Genomic DNA, 6,116 nt, shown 5'->3' on the forward strand with positions numbered 1-6,116 from the left:
AAATCTTCTGCGTTATAAGCTCATAACTGAAATAGTAATAGAACTAACGTAACACGGTGTCTACTATTGTATGCATTCTGACTAGTATCAGACGGTGCTGTAACTAAATCCTCATAAACAAGTGATAGCTACATTCACCGAGACACTTCAGCACGGTCGCGCTCTAAATCAGCTGCTGTAGATTCTTACCGACAGGAGCTGTATTATGCTTGCTCTACTTACCAGTGTTGCAAATGCTCCACCGTTCCAAAACTACCCACCGTCATCAGGTTTAACGTTTGAGCCGTTGGATAATAAGCTATACACCGCTCAATAGGTCAATATAGTGGCTGATTTGGACTTGGCCGTTTTAGAAGAAGAAGTAGCACTACAAAAAATTAACAATCGATGAATGGCATACGAAACAATTTTGTGAAGCTAGGGCTAAGCCGAAACGCTTCATTTACGGCACATTAAACAGGTGCTTGTTACCACAAAGGGACAACTGTGAAGCATTTCGGACGCCATACCGGTGCAACGCACCAAGCCAGATTGCTTCAACGAGGGCTGTGCTGTAATGAAAATAATATCCGGCACCTCCGAGCAAGCTGACGCTGGTCGTTGGGATAAAACTCTTCCACAAGTCTATTCTTTTACTGGCCAACACCGTGAAACCCTTGCACGCTAGCGTGTGTGGCTCGCTCACATTTAGGTCAATCTTCTGTCTACCACCGCACAAATTCATAATGTAGCTATTGAACTAATGCAACAATATGAGGAACTGAGGAATTCAGTCCAGGAGCAGTCAAACCTAGCCGCTACCCTGGAAGGAAATAAGGCACTACAAATTCTATTGTATAAATCCACGCAACCGTATTACATGCTACTAAATTGTATGCTATTATTCAGCAAGATTGACAACAAAAATCTTAACTTTGACTTATTATCTGATGAACTGTTCTCGTAAAAGCTTAGTAACAATTATTTTCACAAATATAGCAAATTATACAATTTTATTAGAAGATTTAATGAAAAAGTCCAAACGGCACCTACTAGTTTCATGCAAAGGATGTAATGACAAGGTGATTCTTCGAATTCTGTCACTCGTCACGGCAAATAGGCAGAACGCTCTCAACACTGTGGAGGAGGACAGGCAACAAAACGCACTGAAATTTGGCCTTCCACAAATTTAAGAACAGTTTTATGGCGTTAAGTGAAAAAGAAAGGAAAACAGATCAGAAAATTATATATATGACCCTCATTTTACTATCAGATTACGAAAAGTTGCATAGGTTCATATTATCATTCAGAATACCCAGACTGACGTGAGTGGTAGTCACAATGTCAAGATTTTCTTCGACATAACAACGTTTCTGATATTTCAGGAGACAATGAATTATATTTCGACGGTCACTGCAAGGACATTTGCAAACGTACAGAATTCGAGATTCTGTACCTCGATTTCGAATGGGTTGTAGTTCATTTTGTTATATAGCTAAAAGTGGGAAGAGGAAGCGTTGTACCATTGCTTCATTGTATGTTAGAAACGTCAATGTAACACCATATGCGGAAATGAACACCCATCCATAGAGTATGCGAGTGAAACTGTTGTTGAAAGACAAGAGGGTTAATTGGAAATCATGAGGGCTGACCACAATAAGGGGAAAAAGGTATGGTGATTTTCCTAAAATATCTAATGAGCTACTAGGGTGTGGTGACTGCGCGAGCCTCACCAATAGATCGTCGCACAGGCATGAACAGTGCATGAAGTAAGATCAAAGTATTTGAATGAAAATTGTACGAATTTATTTTGACCTCCTCTCTTTTAATGTATAGTAACTAACGTCAGTTTGCACAGATGTGAGCTGCTAGTGGCCAAAATACATCTTCGAATCCCAAAGGGTAATCACAGATGTTAAGCGGCGAAAGGATCAATTAGGCGTGCCGAGGGTGTTGTCTGGGCGGCGCCATAGTCCGCTCTTTCATTCCGCGTCTCACTGTACTGAAACCGGCCAACGCAAAATAGGTTCGGACACACGTCGCAGGCAGTGTTAAAAAATTAATTATAAACTCGAAAAAAATAATATGTATGTATTTAATGTTTTGTTTTAATGTTTTGCAGAGCATACTGAGGTTAACCTGCGCCCCTGGCAGAAATGTCATAATGGCGCCCCTCCTCTCTTCCTGTAAGGCTATAATTTTGTTAGAAGATTTAATAAAAATCAGACTTTACAGGAAAATATTGCAGAATGAAGTACACAACAAATAAAATATATTATTGCAGTAAATAAATTTAAAATTGTACAGATATTCTGAAAAAATTGGAAGTAAAAGTTCTATATATTATAGTTCATAGAAGCTACTATACCTTGGTAATAGTATGAAGTATGATGAAGAACAGTTTTTATTTGCTCATAAATTTTAGTAGTGTATACAGAATGTTTCACAATTCATGTCACACACTTCTAGAGGTTGAGAGGAGACTTAGTAGATCAAATTTCACATGGGAACCCATATCCGGGAACGTCATACAACGACGCCACAGAGCGCCAAAGCTGTAGGCGCCGGGGCCTGAAAGTGTGTGTTAATACAGAATGATTCCGTGATGATGTTCATGGATGATAGAGAAGAATAAATATATCAGTTTGAGGTAAGGGTCCGTGTACAGGAATCGAACGAGTCAAAAGTTACAAGCGAAAATCATTCTAATACCTCAGACAGTGGAATACATGTACCGGTACTGTTATTTCTAATGTTGTAGGATACGCAACTTCCACAGGTGATAGTATGTACCAAAACAAATAAATATCTCTAGTAAATATGGACTATAAAATGCATAGCTTAAGAGTTATGAGCACTTCTTCAATAGAGAAGACATGTTTCACACTAGCGAAGATGTACAAGTGCTCTGACTTTCTCAGCTTTGTATTTTAGGCCCATATTTATTATTTTTTTTCTTATATTGGTCTATACCACCACCTATACCACCACATATGAAAGTTGCAACAACAGTATCAGTACAACTATTCCACTATCAGAGGTATAAGAACGGTTTTTGCTTGTAACTTCCGATGGTTCTTTTCCGGCACAGGCACCCTTGTCTCAATTGATATATTTCCCCTTCTTCATCATCTTTCATAGTATATAACACCATCACGGAATCACCCTGTATATACATACATCTACAGGCGCCCGCGCTTGTAAAATTGTTGCTCTGTAGCGTCGTTGGCTGACGTTTCTCGATATGAGTTCCTATGTAAAACTTAATCTAAGTCCCCTCTACAACATCTAGAAGAGTGTAACATGAATTGTGGCAGCGCGTAATGGCCGCGTAGTTTGAGGCGCCATGTAGCAGATTGCGCTGCCCCTCCCGCCGAGGTTCGAGTCCTCACTCGGGCGTGGGTGTGTGTGTTGTTCTTAGTATAAGTTAGTTTTAGTAGTGTGTAAGTCTAGGGACCGTTGACCTCAGCAGTTTGGTCCCTTAGGAATTCACACACATTTGAACATTTTTTGATCATGAATTGCGAAACACCCTGTACATTAGTAATTAGGAAATAAGAATGTATCACTTTCCTGAAAGTGTGTTTTTATTATGATTTTGCTTTGCATTTCCTTGCTTTGAGCGGAAACTGGAAATTTGTGGTAAGTTACTGTGGGATTAAACTGCTGAGGTCATCGGACCCTGGGCTTACACACTACTAAATCTAACTTAAACTAACTTACACTAAAGACAAGACATATATCCGTGCCTGAGGGAGGACTCGAACCTTCGCTTCGATTGGGGAGGGGGAGGGGAGGGGGCGGGGGGGAGCCGCGTGAACCGTGGTAAGGCGCTTCAGATCGCACGGCTGCTTTGAGCGAAGCCTACTCATTGACTACGTCATTTACGTCCAGCTACTCTGTCCTTAAGAAATCTAAATTGACTCTCTGATTTCGCTCACACTCGACCTTAACCAGTATTTTATGTTCTTCAATTTGCCGAAATTGTGTTCACAATAGGTTCTGCAATCACTGGCATTATCGTAAATAATCTCATAGCTGTATCAATGATCGTAAAAGCTTTTCCTGACCCATAGTCTGAAAAAACCCTCGTAATGGGAAGCCGTCTCAACGGAACTTGATTGAAGCTGTTTCATTAAATAGCTCCACTTTATCAATATGTCTGCTACATGTGGCACCAATATCAACTGCTCATTTTTCCGTATGAACTACGTTCAGCTATAAAAGTTAGCATTCAACCGTTTTTAGTCCTTCACACGACTCAATAACGCCTTTGGAGAGACAATGCTACCTCCATATTTTCAAACTTAGCTCACGAAGTTAACCGCAGAAAAGCTTATCAACACATGTGCGGCTTTCATAAATTAAAATAGAAAATAGCACATCGGAACGTGAGCCCTCGTCTTTCATTAAAATTGTCGACTGCTGCCAATAGTCGTCTCATTTGACACCGCACATCACATGAGGCCCGGTTCTCCTGTGTCGCTATGGTCTCCAGGTGTGTCAAGTTGACCAAGGTTCCGAGGAAGATATAGGAGAAATAATAAATGTGGTTGGCGAGTGCCACAGAAAACCTGAGTTTTCCACGGAGTGCGAAATGCATAACAGATTACGTTTGCTTGAGTTGAACATTAACAGGCAGTGCAGTATAAGTATGCTTCTACCGTCTAAAGGAAACTGGTAATAACGAATACTCTACGAATACTCTAATTCCCGATACACTAATGCCATCTACAGGCTTTAAGGAGGTTACTTTTCTTACCTCAGTACACAGGCCAGTCAGTGGACCAATGAGCCAGAAGAATAAAGAAAAGGAAGTTAAGAAACAGTAACCTTAATGAGGAAAAATTGTATTATATCACTACAACGCAATACGAAACATTCTCGAGAAAGGTCGCAATAACTTTTGAATTTCACCGTGTCAAAATATTATTCTAGACAAATAATGTTCTATGAGTAGTAAGATCAAGCGAGAATCATGTCAACAAAAACATATAAAAAGAGAAAGGTCGGCAATTTATAAAGTATGCTGCCCATCCGGCAATTCTAAGTGTATTGGACACGCGGGAAGAGTATTTTTGTTCAGATGGAATGAACATAAAGATGCATTCAGTTAAAGTAACTGAGACAGATCAGCTGTTGTGATCGATGAGTACGAAACAGACCATCCCATTAAAGGCGGCCGGAGTGGCCGAGAGGTTCTGGACACTATAGTTTGGAACCGCACGACCCCTACGGTCGCAGGTTCGAATCCTGCCTCGGGCATGGATGTGTATGATGTCCTTAGGATAGTTAGGTTTAAGTAGTTCTAAGTTCTAGGGGACTGATGTCCTCAGAAGTTATGTCCCATAGTGCTCAGAGCCATTTGAACCATCCCATTAAGAAGACGACAAATAAATTCTGCACATGGGACAAAATGCACGAAAACTTGACTTTGTGGAAGATTTTAGATGAAAATAAACACAAAATAATCAAATGGTTCTAATGGATGTGAGCACTATGGGACTTAACTACAGTGGTCATCAGTCCCCTAGAACTCAGAATTACTTAAACCTAACTAACCTAAGGACATCATACACATCCATGCCGAGGCAGGATTCAAACCTGCGACCGTAGCGGTCGCACGGTTCCAGACTGTAGCCCCACTCCGGCCGGCACAAAATAATCTTAATGTAAAAAAGAAAGACAACGGAACGAGGTTTCGTAATATCTTTTTAGAATTATTTTAAAGCAGATGCATAATTATTGACTTGTAACACTTCTTTGACAAAACACCTAAAAGATAACGATCATACCTAACACGTAAGCAGCATATTTGAAAATAAGGAAAGGTAGCATTCTGTAGCGTGGCCGTTTTGTCTCACACTAACATATTTCAGAGGGTGAAATGCTAATTCTCTTGATCAAGTAATCGTTCATTAGACCGCTCCGCAATTGCATATCTGGATTAGCATTATCATAGGCTGTTTTTTTTCACTGCGTGTTTTTCTGCGTTTCTGATGTTGTTGGAGGACGTTTCGTAGGCCCGAAAGCTCACAAAATGGATGGGCGGTATGAGCGTCCGTCTTAAAAGGAATCTGCCGCTCAAAATCCGCTGTACTCTGGACAATCGCCCGACCGCAGGCAGCAAGCCTGGC

Source organism: Schistocerca gregaria, chromosome X (assembly GCF_023897955.1).
Source record: "Schistocerca gregaria isolate iqSchGreg1 chromosome X, iqSchGreg1.2, whole genome shotgun sequence".
Taxonomy (NCBI): domain Eukaryota; kingdom Metazoa; phylum Arthropoda; class Insecta; order Orthoptera; family Acrididae; genus Schistocerca; species Schistocerca gregaria.